Raw genomic sequence first — 18,300 nt, forward strand, 5'->3', positions numbered from 1 at the left:
TTCATAATTACCCACATACTCTTATCAGAGATTTCAACCCACACATACATGAAAAACACATAGGATATCCATACCCGTAGGTAAGCGGTGAATCCCCCCCGGCTACAATGCATCGACTCCTATAGTTTCGCCGTAACACCCAAACCTTGCCACCTGATGACCCACAAGAGTCGGTAAACAAGTCAAGTGAAACGCTTAGCACATAGAGTCTCATTGTCGTCCCGGGTCATAAGGACTAATGGTGATCAACTATAAACTAGGACTTTTTCCACTCGATAAGTGAGAACCACTTGGAAAGTCCTTTATAGAGGGTTGTCAGTGCACTCTACAAGAGCACCTATCTGCATGCTCGGACATCACAATGTCCCTACCAATGAAACATGGTACTCACATCGCAGATACATAGTCTCTTAACCTCGAGCGGCCTTTATCCTTCTTAGTGGCGGTTGAATCGACTAGGAACGGTTTAGAATATACAGTATTCCAAATATGAGTTTCATGATACTCATCATATGAGCATCTCATATTCTTTCTACTATTTTTACATTCAAGGACTTTATCTATGCAACTAGCATGGGTATAAAGATAAAGATGCGCCAAATTAATAAATTTCAAATATTATTAAAATAAAGATCGTTTATACAAAGAGTTTCATCGTGAACAGTCGGCCAACACTTGGCTCGACGTGCACCTACTCTAACATACACTTAGTGCGAAAGCCACGTCAGGACGTGTAGATACCATCTCATACATGATGCTACCAATCGCATATGCATAAGGAATGCTTGTCATCGCTGCTATCTCTGCATCAGTCTTGGGAGACAGACTTGGATAGGGACATGCCATGACACATTGGTAGATGTCCTCTCTTGGACTCATCCATCGAGAAGCGCTTCACGATGGTATCAATGTATGTGGACTGGGTGAGACCAAGCAATCTTCTTGATCTATCTCTATAGATCTGTATTCCCAATACAAAAGATGCTTCACCCAAATCCTGTATCGAGAACTCACTTGCTAACCATATTTTAGTTGATTGCAACATTCCTACATCATTCTCAATGATTAGAATGTCATCAACATAAAACACCAGGAATGTCACAACACTCCCACTGACCTTCTTATACACACAGGGTTCCTCAGGATTCTTAGTAAAACAAAACTCTTTGATTGTACTATCGAATCTAAGGTTCCAACTCCTAGATGCCTTCTTTAGACCATAAATAGATCTCTGAAGTTTGCATACCATATGCTCACTTCCGATAGATGTAAACCCTCCAGGTTTGAGACATGTAAATCTCTTCCTTAATATCCCCATTAAGAAAGGCTGTCTTGACATCCATCTGCCATATCTCATAGTCATACCATGCAGCTATGGCTAGCAATATCCTTATAGACTTGAGCATTGCAACTGGTGAAAAGGTTTCCTCAAAGTCAACTCCTTGTATTTGAGTATATCCTTTTGCCACCAATCGCGCCTTGAAGGTCAATACCTTCCCATCCGCCCCAAGTCCCTATGGGAACCGTTCCCTCAGGTGGATCTATAAGATCCCACACTTGGTTCGAATGCATGGAATTCAACTCAGATTCCATAGCTTCAAGCCATTTGGATGAATCGGCATTAGATAACGCTTCCTTGAAGGTCCTTGGATCACATCCATGGTTAGGCTCATCATGGCCCTCTTCAAGAAGCTGACCATACCTCATAGGTGGTCTCGAGAATTTCTCGAATCTTTTAGGAGCTTGTATCTCCTCACTTGGTTCTTCGGGTGTGGGTTCTATAATTGTGGGTGTCTCTCGAACCTCTTCGAGTTCTATCATCTCCCATTTTCTATCCAATAGAAATTCCTTTTCCAAAAAGGTTGCATTCCTAGAAACAAACACCTTTGTTTCTTGGGGATGATAGAAATAATATCCAACTTAATTCCTTTGATATTCCACAAAGTAACATAAAATGGATCGACTATCCAATTTATCTCCCACTACCTGCTTCACATAAGCAGGGCTCCCATAGTCTAAGATAAGAATATTTGGGAGGCTTACCCATCCATATCTCATATGGTATCTGCCTTTGAATGGACATTTAATGGAATATCTTTAAATTTTAAGATATAGAGATCGTTTTCAAGTTCTCAAGTACCAATTAAACATTCATTCTTGTAAATGTTGCAAACACCTTTGCTAAATAAACAAGAATATCCATTTTTATCAGCATAGAAATGGAAACAATGTTTTTTACAAAAAGGTACAAACAAAACATCTCTTAAAAAACAACTTAAAATCATTTTTCAACAATAAGTACACATCTTCAACAGCCTTGGCAGCAACTCTTGCTCCATTGCCCATCCTCTAGAAGGTCACACCTTCCTTAAGCTTTCTACTTGAAATGTTAATTGAAATAGAGTTACCGGTATCTAATACCCAAGAAGTAGAGTTAATTGAAATGTTTACTTCAATTTAGAACATACCGTTTCCAGAACTCTTCTGGGCAAGATATTCCTTGCAATTTCGCCTCCAATGTCCAGGCTTCTTGCAGTCATGACAAACTTCACTAGTCTTGTCAGCCTTAACTGGTGTAGCTGCCACAACGGGATTCGGAGATTGCCTCAACAAGGGCACGTTCTTCTTGGGACGTTGGAAAGAACTCTTCTTTCTCTTCCCATGTGGATCAATCTTCGTACCAGATGAAGAACCCACATAAAGAACCAACTTCTCTTTCTTGATGGTTGATTCAAACGTAACATGCATGTTCACCAACTCCTCAAGGGTCGGCTCCATCTTGTTCATGTTGAAGTTCACCACAAAAGGATCAAATGAGCTAGGCAGCGATAAGAGCAACACGTCGGTGGTCAACTCCGAAGGCAAGATCAGATCCATGCCAACGAGCTTGTCCACGAGCCCGATCATCTTTAAGCCATGCTCATGGACCGAGGCCCCATCTCGCATGCGCATAGTGATCAGCTCCTTGACGGTAGCATGCCTAAGAGGCCGAGTCTGCTCACCAAAGAGCTCTTTGAGGTGCTTATGAATGTCAGCAGCATTCTTTGCATCCTCAAAACGCCTCTGCAGCTCATCATTCATAGAAGTCAGTATATAACACCGGGCTATACAGGCATGGTCACACCATTCCTTGTAAGCCTGCAATTCCTCAGGATTGCAGTCAGTCGGAGCCTCAACAGAGGGCGACTCAGTCAGTGTATATGCTACCCTTTCCGAATTCAAGACGATTTTTAGGTTTCTTAGCCAAGTGAGGTAATTAGGTCCAGTTGATATGTGTTTGTCGAGTATTACGGATATCGGATTGTGAATCGAAGACATTGTCAATTTGTACTGAAAAGTCAAAACAGATAAATGTTGATGACTATTTTAAAATATTTAGTAAGATATAAAGTTTGTACTTTTACTTCATAATATTTTCTCCCACTGTTTTGACATCTTTCACTACCCTCTAGTGAAAACGGGAAACTCCTTTCCTCAGTAGGTACGTAAGGTCCAATTAACGAATTATGATCCCGAATAATATCAGCCAATCACAATTCCTAAAAGGTAGTTTCCAATTGCATCACAATGCAACCCTATACGTAAACTTTTGTCTCACGTTTGATTAGGACCCAATAATATGACGTCGTTCATCTTCACGTGTCAAGCCTTACCCATCGATGTTGAACCTTAATGGACGGTCGCCATGAGTTCCCTCAATAATATGAGCCGAAATCATGGGAATTCCACGTAGTTCACATCACCATGTCAATGGATGTCACAGCTTTCCGGCACCCAAAGCTCCCCAATAATATGAGCCGAGCCCCGAGTACGGGTAGCGTTCATCATGCACCCATTGTCGATGGAAGACAAGGAAATTATAAACAAATTTATAATTCCCCTTTTCGGGCTTGATATTAATTTTGAATCTTATTCAAAATGAGGGTTTTTAATTTTGAAAGGTCTCATCATTAATTTTATTTTAAAAGCTCGCTATGTTTGATCGTATGTTTGCCGTATTCATGCAACTTTGTTATTATCATAATAATAACGCACATACTCATTATTTATAACATATCATGAATATATTATAAACAGTAAACAAATAAGGATGATCAATCGCCCCAATACTAACGGACCGTGTGAGCTAAACACGGGCCTAGGTCCAATCCTAGGGAAATGCACGGGATGCAAATGCAACTATTACATAAGCTTCCAATATTTACATGTCTTCGATCTTCATAATCATCATGGCCACCATATTCCAATCTTGATCATCCACTATACTAATATTTACAAATAAATATCCATGGCAAATAGGGATACAATCTCATGGGGTGGGAACGGGCCATAAACCAAGCCCACTTTATAAATTGATAATTATTACAATCATCAACACAAAATATCCTAGCATACACCTAGCAAATTGGGCTTGGGCTTTTGATCATCCTTCATGCATAATATCACATATCATACACCATCAATTAATTATCACAATAATTAATTGATCCAATATTATATATCTTGATCCAATCACTAACCGCCACGATTATAAACTAAATTAACAAAGTATACAAACACCTTTGTCTACTTTCAAATTAATTTATTTATAACCGAATTTCTTTTAAATCACCATTTACTATAAATAATTAAAGTCCAACTTAAATTATTTATTTCATGAGAAAATATTTGCAACTTTTGTAATTTTAAACTTAAGGGTCCAAAACTTATTTTTCACCAAAAATATTTTGGCCCATTTAAAATCACAAACATGTTAGCCATCCAATGGCCCAACAACTCAAGGCCCATGACACTTTGATATTCCAAAACACTTTTGGAAACCCTAGCCATCATCGTCATCGCCGGAGCTCCGTCGCCGGATTCCGACAACAAAAAATTTTTTTTTTTAATTAAAAGTAAGGGGCTGTTCGGGCAGCCCGAGGGGCTGCCCTTGCTGCCCGAAACGGGCAGCCCGAGCTACCCGACACGGGCAGCAACATGCTGCCCGAAATTTCCCCAAAGATGGCCTCGATTTTTATGCAAAAAATTATCTCAAGCGGTTAGAAATCGATCTCAACATAATATTATGTAAATGCTACACAAAAAACATAACCATAGCTCTGATAGCACTTGAAAGGGGATCGGTTACGGTGACCGGAAGCGCAACGGAAGTTCAAAAATCGAATTTTCAAGAATAAATTTTCGGCCACCATCATTTTGTTGTAGCAAATACATTTAAACACCATTGTCATACATAGGGTGTAAGAAAATCGTTACCTATCAACCTCTTGAGGTTGATGATGGCACCAACCAAGTTGTAAACAACTTGGCTCTTGAATGGAAGATAAATCTACAAGCTCTCCTCCTTTCTTCTTGAATCTTTCCTTCAAATTAGGCCCACCACCAACTAGGTAGATCCCCTCATATTTTGCACTAGAAAAATATGAGGATTTTTCAAAGAGAAGTGTGTGTATTCTTCAACAATTGAAGAACACAAAAATGAGAGAAAAAAATGGAGAGAAGTAACAAGAAATTTCGGCCATTAGCTTCTACAATGGGGGGAAGGGAAACTAGTCTTGGTCTTGCAAAAAGCATAAAGCAAAAACACCTTTTTGCATGCCATGCCTTGATAGCCCAAAAAGTTGTCTCCAACCCTTCACCTCCCATGCATGCATATTATATTATATAGTTTTTAATCAAATTAAAATCCTTGGACTAAATTTAATTATCTCAAACATATTTGAGACTAATTAAACATTACTTGAATTTACCCAAGTCCCACTAGTTAAATAATTATTTAAATTGAGCCCTACAAGGCTCAATATGATTTAATTAATTCAACACTTGAATTAATTTAATTATTTGGACTCTACTAGGTCCACTAGTGTTTAATTAATTCAACACTTGAATTAATTTAATTTAGTCCACAATAATGTTTATGCAAATCACAATTTTTCAAATACATTATTCACTTGGCCAAATTTTAATTTAGGAACACTTCCATAAATTAAAATTTACATTTCTCTCATAGAAGTCATACTTCTATTTTTCTTTACACTTATAAACTCATTTATAAGCCGTTCAACACATTGAACTAATTTTCTCCTTTATAAAAGTCATACTTCTAATTTTCCTTACGCTTATAAACTTCTTTATAAGCCGTTCAACACATTGAACTATTTTAACTTCTCAACGGGATCTAGAAAGCTAGTACTTGTGTGGCCCTCAATTGTTCATTGATACAACTAGCCGCGGGTTCACATCTCTATGTGATTCGGACTAAACATGTCATTATATGAGCATACCCCAATTGCTCCATTCTTACTTATCAACTCCTTGATAATAAGAACGTCAGAACTCAAGTCTGATAGTACCCAACCAATCATGTTAAACGCCTAGCAGCATCGCTTACATGATTCCCTAGGTATCAAATGATAGTGCCTGCAAGAATCATTCAATTATGGTTAGCGTACAGTACGGCCCCTTCAACTCATATATCCCGATCGATTCGACAACCATTGGTTTATCGAGAGTTGTCAATGAATCGATACTATGTGTCATGTCGTAGTTGCATCGATGGTGTAATCTATGAAACCCCTTTCATAATTACCACCATACTCTGGCCAGAGATTTCAACCTACTAACACATGATAACACATAGGATATCCATACCCGAAGGTAAGCGGTGAATCCCCGACTACAATGCATCGACTCCTATGTGTTTCGACAGAACACCCAACCTTGCCACCTGATGACCCCATGAGAGTCGGTAAACAAGTCAAAGTGTAATTCTAGCACATAGAGTCTCAATGTTGTCCCGGGTCAAAAGGACTAATTCTGTACAACCATAAACTAGGACAATTCCACTCGATAAGTGAGAACCACTTGGAAAGTCTTTTTATGGAGGGTTGTTCAGTGCACTCAACAAGGAGCACTTATCTGCATGTTCGGACATCACAATGTCCCCTACCAATGAAACATGGTACTCACATCGCAGATACTAGTCTCTAACTCGAGCGGCCTATATCCTTCTTAGTGGCGGTTGAATCGACTAGGAACCGTTTAGAATATACAGTATTACAAATATGAGTTTCATGATACTCATCATATGAGCATCTCATATTCTTTCTACTATTTGTATATTCAAGGGCTTTATCTATCCAACTAGCATGGGTATACAGATAAAGATGTGCCAAATTAATAATATCAAATATTACTAAAATAAAGATTGCTTATACATAGAGTTTCATTGTGAACACTCGGCCAACACTTGGCTCGACGGGCACCTACTCTAACATTAAATAATTAAAGTTATTATGGACCTTGATTAATTGATTAAATTAGTTGGACTAATCCAATTAATTAATCAAGCCCATTAATGTTAATTAAAGGGCCCAATTATTATACTATGATAATTAGGTCAAGGGTTAAATATAAATAGGGATTGAGATGTCAAAACCCTAGCCAACCACACCATAAGTTTTCGAAAATCAGCCTCCAATATTTTCTAATGGTGATTGCCGTGAATCACAATTCAAAATCCTCCAAATATTTGCTTTACTTAATTAATTAAATTAATTAAGTAAATGATAGTTAAAGAAAGATTTAGACTTCTTTATTCTCAAAATTTTTGGCACAAGAGATACGTGACTTTTGGAGAGATATTAAGTGAGAGTTTTCGGCTCTTTCAAAATAAAACTCTCAAAGGTTTTGAACAAAAATTTTGTGTGTTATATCTCTTCGCAAAATCTTCTATACTTTCTAGTGCGAGTTAGAAGAGGAACAAGCAATCCGGTCGTGGACCTGATTAGAAGGAAAGAAAGGATTTCATCGAAGAAAGTTCGTAGGGAATCATCAAGAGCCAGATCTGTTATACCGGATCGGTTGGTGTCCAGTGATTAAATTCACAAAGGTATAATTTTCTAACACCCTATGTATGTTTATGATAAAATCATACGAGCGCTCAAACAATATCTTGAATGTCAAGATCTAAAATTTTAAAACTTCCGCTGCGTTTGGGCGTGTAGAAAATCGGGATCCAACAATTACTGTTCACCTGCCGGAATTTACTGTTCATCGGGTCGGATATACTGTTCACAATCAGAGTTACTGTTCGATAGCCTGATTTACTGTTCGCGGGACTGTAGCGTACTGTTCACCCGAAAAAAAAAATTTAAATAAAAAAGGAAAAAAAAAAGGGTTCAATATGCTTGATAGTGAATTTCAGTCATTGTTGGTAGAATTTGGGAAAAGAATGGAGGAAGAATTTAAACACTTGCGTGCAAAGTATGGGCGAGTAAATGAGATTGGAAGGATGAGGAAAGAGGAGAGAAGCATGGCGACACCAGCGAGGAGTTCAAAACGTGGATATCAAGGTATATCTAAAATTTCAAAAATTAGTACTTGTGATATTCAATGTGTTTGGTGTCTAGAGTTTGGACATGATATTAGCCAATGTACAATTGAGGATATGAAGGTAGTGGATTCCACTTCCAACCTTGAAGCCAAACTTGTGGATGATTTGAATGTTGATATTGTGTCTCATGGGAGTACTGAGTGTTGTGCCGTGGAGGGTGAGTTGTTAGATGATATGCAACTTGTTTCTTTTGCTCAACTGTCAACGAATGTAATTTGTATTGATGAATCAATTTGTTATGAGTTGAGGGAAAAGGAAAATGAGATGGTCGAAAAAAAGAGCGATAAAAAGAGTGAGATGACCATTGATAAAAAAAAGAGTTGTGTGAAAAAGAGGCCAAACAAACAAAAGAAGAAATTATAGGTATGGCCCAAAAGAGTGAGGATGATCAATTACTTTATTTTAATGAAATAGCCGGTTCGATCCCGAGCATTGTTAAACTCTACTTGCAGGATTGTGGAAAAGGCGTGAAATGTATTGATCTTCCTAGCTATCAAGAAAGACAAGATTTGAGGACAAATCTTTTTAAAGAAAGGGAGTATGATATGAATCTAGCCAGCCACTATGCGTTTCAAGAACCAATCCCGAGAGGACGCTTGAAGATATTGAATATTGCCCTTCATCCAACCAATGAAACTTGGAAACAAGGCTCGAAGGGTTCAGGGTTGCATCACAATCAAATAGAAACTGACCGAGTCTGGACGGACCTGCACACGGACCTGTACACGGGGTCCGTGTCTCATACATTCGAGATTGAGATTTACAGAGCCTACACGGATCCTCACCCGGAGGCCTACACGGGGTACGTGTCCTTTACGAATTGGAGAGAATATTTTCTTAACTTAGAGTTTTAATTATTTTGGTTAGAGTTTTAATTATTTTGTCAAGTAGATTTAATATCTTTAAATATGCAATGTTTATATTTAGGGTTTTGTTAACTATATATAAGTTAGAATACCATGTAAACTTTTAACTTTTGTTCATTATTGATTTGATATCAAATTGTGAGATTTTCTCTCAAATACACTTAGGTGTTTTTCAAAAAAAATCAAACTTATCAAAAGATTTATCTTTTGTGGCGTTTGTCGATTGTTCTTCACTCGGATTGTCAAAGACAAGTTCTTTGAAGGTTCGCTTGAATTTCGATTGTTTACCTTCGTTAATATTTGTTGCTAAATCGTTCGTGATTTAGAGGTGAATATTACACAATTACTTGTCTCAAAGATCGGGAAAACACACGAATCTTATTATCGCAATTGAATAGAGGGTGCCACTACAACAAGCTATGAGGTATGATTTTCTTCTTTACCTTAATTCATTGTTTTCTTGTCTTCAAGAGTTATGGGAGCAACTTGAAAATGTGATGTTTAGGAGATATGAATGCGATTTAATCTTGTTGCCTAAGTGTCATAGAAATGAGGAGGGAGATTTATTGCATGAATTAGATTCGAATGTTATTGATTTTGAGTGTTCAAAGTTTGTCCAATTGACACTTTGCCATGACAATGACCTATGTGCATTAGAATTAAATTCATGTGGTGAGTTAAATGAATATAATAATTTCTTTGTTCATGATGAATATAATTTTAAGGAGATTAAATTGTTCATGTTATGCTCATTTTATGAAATAATCGTTAGTGAGGCGTATTGTTGTGATTTCATCATTGACAAAATTCATGGATTTCTATGTTGGTTGCATATGAAGAGGTATGTTAAATGGAATAGCAAAGAATGCATAGCCTATAGGGCTAGGGCACCTGATCTTGATTGCTATAAGTTGCTTGAAGTCTTTCTTATTCCTAGTGAGCTATGGTCGTACACGTGTATGGATTTCATTTTTGTGTTGACTAGGTCTAAGAAGGGGAGGAACTTGATTTTTGTGATACTTAACAGTATTCTATCATTTTATGTCATTTATTATTTGGTATATGTTGATGTTGGTGAGTTGATAGTGAATGCTGCCATGGAGTTAGGGATCAAGGCGTTGATGGCGCGTGTGGGCAATGGCATCTACAAACTTGCGCTTAAAGGTAAGTATGTTGATAATATCCTCCTTGTTGTTACTAACTTGCTTCGTTTTTGTGCAAGGGGGCAAGATTTGAGGACAAATCCTTTTCAAGAAGGGGAGGATGATGCGATCGTGGTAGACTTGCACGGGAGTATGAGCAAAGAAGATGGATTTAAGTGCGAGGAGCAAAATGATGAAGGGGTCGGGATGCATGGGAGTATGTTGGAAGGCCAAAGGAACATGATTCAAACATTATTCTCATCGGCCGAGTCTGCACGGACCAACACACGGACCTGCACACGGGGTCCGTGCCCTTTACACCCCGAGATGAGCAACTACAGAGCCTACACGGACCTGAAGACGGACCCAGGGACGGGGTCCGTGCCTTGTGTTATAGGCGAAGACAGTGTCTACACGGACCCGTACACGGAGGCGAGCACGGGGTCCGTGTCCCTTGTTCCACATGAAATTCAGTCCCGAGTGTACACGGACCCGGACACGGAGGTACACACGGGGTCCGTGTCCTAGAGTTTTGGCCGAGAAAAATTACCTTATTTAGAGTTTTATTTTGTTAGGAAACTAGATCCTTGTTATCTTTTTGATATAAGACATATATTGGACGAAAATTAAAAACACAAGACACATATTATTTTGAGTTCTATCAAACTTGTGAGATTTTTCTCTCAACTTTTCAAGACTTTAGCTTTGTCAAATTAAATCAAACTTATCAACGTTTATAACTTTGTGGCGTTTGTCGATCGTGCTTGTGCGGATTGTCGTAGGCGTCGTTCTTCGAAGGTTCGTATCAAATTTCAATTGTTATCCTCGTGATTATTTGTTGCTAAACTTTTACAGTTTAGAGGTGAATAACACATCAATTACTTGATTCAAAAGATCGGGAAAACACACGAGTCTTGTTGTGGGGACCCGGGCTCTAATTCTTTTTCTTGGGATTAAATGGATCATTAATCTAAAAACGTGGGTCAATTTTTCGCTTTTACATTAACTCAAATGTAACTAAACAAGCATAAGTTCTTTATTTAGTTTACAACGTACAAACATAATATACAAGTCTTGTTCTTATACAACTAGTGTTTAAGTAGGACAAAACTAATAAAAAGACCACTAGTCCTCTGCTGCGCCCGTAGTCACCATGCTATCACGATCATCTCTGTCTCGACCCAGATCCTGCCCCACCTGTTGTTATGCACACATACAGACATAACAACAGCCGGAAAACCTGGTGAGAACAAATCCCAGTATAAACATGTATACATGCATTAAAACAATCCAACAACATGGAACATGTTAATATGAATATCATTCATATATAATCATGCAATGCGAATCTAATCATGTCTAGACTCAACTCGACTAGAACTCTAGGGATCCCGGTGTGAATAAGACGATCTATCACCTACCCTCCCAATCGGGGTGACGGTATGTCTTATTCCTAGACTTCGGCCTGATCTGTATCAATCGGGGCGGTGATCTTCCCCTAAGCTGTGATATCGCCGAACGTCTAGAAGTCTGGATGATCTCGCAGACTTTCCTATCTTAATGCATGAATACACAATCTGTAAACAAGCATAATCATCTGAACATGATTTGCATACAAGTTCTATAAGCAAATCGATCTATAACAATCATAATCATATCAAGATACGCAATAATCATATCACGATAAAACAATAAAACAAGTATGTGATTTTGGTTGGGAAACTCAAATGTGATCTTATTTGAGTCGTAATTCCCCAAACATAACATGTACTATACCTTTCGTCGCACAATCGCTGTCACAGTCGTCAAGACGAATCTGAAATGGAAATGTTGATACACAATCTATCAATCTTTAATCTAATCAACACCTATCCAAGTCAATACTTGATTTCGGTACAATTTGACGGCATAACGACGTAATTCTCGATACCGGTCAATCAAATTCTCAACACATATCAACACATTATCAATCTAAACTCATCAACTCATAATCATCATCCTAAACATGTCATAGTATTCAAAATCTGCATATTTAGTTCTAAACATGCTATAAAAATCGTAACAATTGCATATGACATCCGATAATCGATCCGATTGCGAATATATGATGCTTATACTCATAAAAACATATATCTACAAGCATATCCAAGTTTCCCTAACCCCAATATCTCAAATCATGTTGAAAATGAACAATACTTACATCACCTTGTAGCTTTCGAAGAGAGGAATCCAAATCTATACTTAGATTTTAGTTTGGATGGATAAAAGTGACACAATCTTGCTTCTAGGATGAAATCACCTTACCCCTTCTCCTAAACTTTCTCGGTGGTCTCCTCTGATGAAATGGCAAAGAAAAGCCATCTTATATATATATCTTGCATGCCTACACACACATGGCAAATCCTTTGAAGTACACGTCTCGCGCATATGCGCGACATCACCCGCGCATATGCGCGAGACCTACTGGTCTCGGTAATGCAGAATTTAACACTTCGCGCATATGCGCCACTTTTCTCGCGCATATGCGCCATTGTCACTAGAGGTGTCGCGCATATGCGCCGCTTCTTTCCGCGCATATGCGCCAATGCTACTGTAGATGTCGCGCATATGCGCCACTCTTTCCGCGCATATGCGCCAATGCTACTGGAATTGTCGCGCATATGCGCCACTTATCTTCGCGCATATGCGCCAACTGTTCTGTCCACAATTTAAGATTTTCTCCTCTTGTCCAAGTATTTCTTATTCTCATCTCACTTAACACTCCTCATTATATATATGCATACTCATATATTCCGAGTATTATGTCAATGAGAACTATTAATCTCGAGCCTTACATTTCTCCCCCTCTAAGAAATGATTTCGCCCTCGAAATCGCAGGCAAATTATCAAACATACATGACAAGTAATATAATCAATACTGAAAATTTACTTACATCATGTAAATAATTCAGGATGTTTCTGTTGCATATCCGCTTCTGTTTCCAAGTCGCTTCTTCGATGCCATGACGACTCCATTGGACTTTCACTAACGGAATAGTCTTCGTCCTGAGCTTACTTTCTTTCCGATCAAGAATTTGTATAGGTTGCTCGACATAGCTCAAGGTCTGATCAAGCTCAGCTTCGTCAGGCTGAATGACATGCGAAATATCTGGCATATACTTACGCAACATTGACACATGAAAGACATCATGTATCCCGGATAACGAAGGAGGAAGAGCAAGTCGATAGGCTCGGTCGCCAATCTTCTCTAAGATCTCGTAAGGACCGACGTATCTAGGAGACAGCTTCCCACGCTTGCCAAATCTGACAACACCTCTGAATGGAGAAATCTTCAAAAATACTCTGTCTCCTTGCTCGAATACCAACGGTCTACGTCTGACATTGGCGTATTTGGCTTGCCTATCTTGTGCCATCTTCATTCTTTTCTGAATGATCTTTACCTTCTCAGTCATGTCACGAATCATATCCGGCCCAAGTTCTGGTACTTCTGAGATGTCATCCCAATACAATGGAGATCTGCACTTCTTACCATATAAAGCTTCAAACGGTGCCATCTCAATGCTCGTCTGATAGCTATTATTGTAAGAGAATTCACAAAGAGGTAGAGAATCTTGCCAACTAATGCCAAAATCTAGCACTACGGCTCTCAACATATCCTCTAGTGTCTGGATAGTCCGCTCTGACTGTCCGTCTGTCTGAGGATGGTAAGCAGTACTCAGGTGTAATGTCGTACCTAGAGCCTGCTGTAGACTGTGCCAAAAGTGAGAAGTGAATCGTGGATCACGATCTGATACCATAGACTTCGGCACTCCATGTAATCTGACTACCTCTCGAATATATATCCCCGCCATCTGATCTTGTCTATACGTCATTCTGTACGGAATGAAACAAGCAGATTTGGTCAATCTGACAATAATGACCCAAATCGCATCGCAGCCTCTGGATGATCGAGGTAATTTCGTCACGAAATCCATGAAAATGTGGTCCCATTTCCATTCTGGAATAGCTAAACTCTGAAGTAAACCTCCGGGCTTCTTCCTCTCCGCTTTTACCTGTTGGCAGTTTAAACACTTAGACACAAATTCTGCAATATCTGATTTCATTTGTTTGCACCAGAATTGTGTCTTCAAGTCATTATACATCTTCCTGCCACCAGGATGAATGCTGAACCGACTACAATGTGCCTCTAACAGAATCTGCTGTCTCAACTCTGCAACATCTGGCACCACAAGACGGTTATTCACGTACAATACATGATCACGCACCTGGTATTCTGACAAATGCCCTGACCTGACCATCTGAATCGATCTCTACACATTCTGATCCATTCTTTGTGCTGCTTTAATCTTCCAAATCAAATCAGGTTCAATATGAATAGTAGCAAGTCGTAGTGGCCTACCATCTGTATCAAATTCTAATCCAGACAAACAGCAATTCTCGACCAACTTTGTAACACCTATCGTCGATAAGGATAAGGAACAAACCTTTCGACTCAAGGCGTCCGCTGCTGCATTTGACTTTCCTGGATAGTATTTGATCTCGCAATCAAAGTCTTTCAGTAGATCAAGCCATCTACGCTGCCGCATATTCAGTTCTGATTGAGAAATAGATACTTCAGGCTTTTGTGATCGGAGTAAATCTCAAATTTTTCGCCGTAGAGATAATGACGCCAGATCTTTAATGCAAATACGATAGCCGCCAATTCCAGATCATGAATGGGGTATCGTACTTCATGTGGCTTCAGTTGTCTCGAGGCGTATGCGATCACATGACCTCGCTGCATAAGTACACATCCTAAACCTCTGTGAGAAGCATCACAATAGACGACGAAATCACCCATACTTGAAGGTATCGTCAACACTGGAGCACTAGTCAGTCTTTTCTTCAGTTCTAAGAAACTAGACTCGCACTCCTCTGACCAAACGAATGGCATATTCTTTTGTGTCAATTGTGTGATTGGCTTTGCAATACTAGAGAAATCTTGAATAAATCTTCGATAGTATCCTGCCAGACCCATGAAACTGCGTATTTCTGGTACAGAAGTCGGTCTTGGCCAATTGATCACAGCTTCCACTTTACTCGAATCAACAGAAATACCATCTCCAGAAATGATATGCCCCAAGAATACAACTCTATTCAGCCAAAACTCACACTTTGACAATTTCGCATACAGTTGCTCGTTTCTTAATGTTTGCAAGACAATTCTGAGATGCTCTGCATGCTCATTTCTGTTCTTCGAATACACCAAAATATCATCAATGAAGACAATCACAAATTCATCCAAATATCTCTGAAACACTTGGTTCATCAAGCCCATAAATACAGCAGGAGCATTTGTTCAACCAAAAGGCATGACAATAAATTCGTAATGTCCATACCTGGTTCGAAATGCTGTCTTCGGTATATCTACATCTCGAACTCTGAGCTGATGATACCCAGAACGCAAATCAATCTTAGAATAGATAGAGGATCCCTGCAACTGATCAAATAGATCATCAATTCTAGGCAAAGGATATTTGTTCTTGATCGTTGCCTTATTCAGTTGCCGGTAGTCTATACATAATCGCATCGAACCGTCTTTCTTTCGCACAAACAGCACCGGAGCGCCCCAAGGAGATACACTAGGTCTGATATATCCCTTGGCCAGAAGATCTTCTAACTGTGCTTTCAATTCTTTTCGTTCGATGGGTGCCATCCCTATACGGAGCTCTCGAAATAGGGACGGTACCTGGTACAAGATCAATACTAAAATCTACCTCTCGCACCGGAAGTAATCCTGGGATCTCATTCTGAAAAATATCTGCAAATTCCCGCACTACTGGCAGATCGACCAATGCCGGGCTCGACTTCTGCATATCTACAGCACTAAATAAAGAAACCATCTGCTCCTTTTTGTACCAATCTGTTCATAGTAAGAGCCGAAATCAAGGGAATCCGAGATCTGGAACCCCTCCCGTAAAATTTCCACTCGTCTGTCATCTCGGGTCTGAATCTGACAATCTTGTGGAAACAATCCACGGTGGCTCTGTACTTTGTTAACATGTCAATCCCAACAATGCAATCAAAATCATCTAACCCAAGTACTATACAATCTAGATCAATTTCATGACCCTCAAATTGTAAGATGCAATGCCTAACCGTAGTCACAGCTATCAAACCACTCCCCAACGGAGAAGTAATAGACACTACATCTGACAAAGATTCAACAGGCAAGGAATGCAACAATGCAAATCGTTCTGAGAAGAATGTATGCGATGCACCCGTATCTATCAATATATAAGCAGGATAACCGTAAAGGGAACAGTTACCTGCTATGACATCATCTGGGGCATCCTGTGCTTGCTCCTATGTCAATGCAAAAACCTGAGCCTGTTGTCGGGGAGGTTGACTCACGGTCTGGCTACCTCTGCCTCTGGGCTGCGTCTGTGTCTGTGGTGGCTGAAAGGAGTGAACAGATGAAGCTTGCCTCTCAAGCTGAGCTACAGATGCAGATGACCCTGCACCTTGAAATCTCTGTGAGCTTTTCTGGGGAAACACTTTGGCGAAGTGGCCCTGTTGTCTACATATGTTACATCTCCCTGTCACTCCCTGGCACTGTTCAGTCTCATGTCTACCCCCACAAGAACTGCAGTAGACACCTGTATACCTGGTATTCTGATCAAAACCACTCTGTCTGGATCCACTAGAGCTTGACGAACTGCTCCCAGGTCTTTTGAACTGCTTCCCTTTTGCTTTCAGCTGATCCTTCCGCCCGCTGCTACTACCACCGGTATCGAATCTAAGAGGAGGTTGTGCTGGAGGTAGTGGTGGTCTCGGACTCGGAGCAATATACGGAGCACTCCGTTGCCTAAGCAATCCTGCTTCTGCTCCTTTGGCACGGTTCAATGCCTCAGCAAAATTGTTGGGTCTTCCAGTATTTACCAACGTAAAGATATCAGGATTTAAGCCGTTTATAAACTGATCTGCCACGGCTTCATCACTACCTGAAACATGAGGTGCAAAACGAAGCAAGGAAGAGAATTTAGCGACGTACTCTTCGATGTTCAATTGCCCTTGCCTTAAGTTTGCAAACTCAGCTCCTTTATCTTTACAGGTAGGATATAGGAAAAAATCGCTGATAAAACTCAGTCTTGAACACTTTCTATGTAATCTCCGTGCCACGCTGTTCCAATGCTCTTTTGATGTTCAACCACCAATTCTTAGCCACGTCTTGCAGTTGATGGCCAATGAGTTTCACTCTCTTCTCATCATTGTATTCTAGAGACTCGAACAACATCTCGATATCCTCCAACCAGCTTTCACATTCGATGGCGTTTTATGTACCCCTTAAGGTAGGTGGTCTGAAGGACTGGAATCGTTTGAGCAACGTCTCCATTGGCGTAGCAGTAACGTCCATTGGATCCCCGGATGTGCTACCCTGTTCTGGTGCTATGGGTCGTAGCGACACTGCTGCTCTTCTAGGAGGCATGTATCTGATATTCAACAAATTAGTATACAAGCTATACAACTGTCTCAGCCCACCTCTGATCATTTACCTCTGATCCAGAATCGGCTCTGATTCAGTCTTTACTAATACATGCTGTAATTCAAGTCAGATAATCATACAACATGCAATAATGAAAGCAATAAATCATGCTAGCACATCGTAAAGCAATGAAGAAGACTCGATCTACCCCGCTCATTCTATCCTATCTCACTCTAAAGGATTTATCGCTCTGATACCACCTGTTGTGGGGACCCGGGCTCTAATTCTTTTTCTTGGGATTAAATGGATCATTAATCTAAAAACGTGGGTCAATTTTTCGCTTTTACATTAACTCAAATGTAACTAAACAATCATAAGTTCTTTATTTAGTTTACAACGTACAAACATAATATACAAGTCTTGTTCTTATAC

Source organism: Primulina eburnea, chromosome 5 (genome assembly GCF_022965805.1).
Source record: "Primulina eburnea isolate SZY01 chromosome 5, ASM2296580v1, whole genome shotgun sequence".
NCBI classification, from domain to species: Eukaryota; Viridiplantae; Streptophyta; class Magnoliopsida; order Lamiales; family Gesneriaceae; genus Primulina; species Primulina eburnea.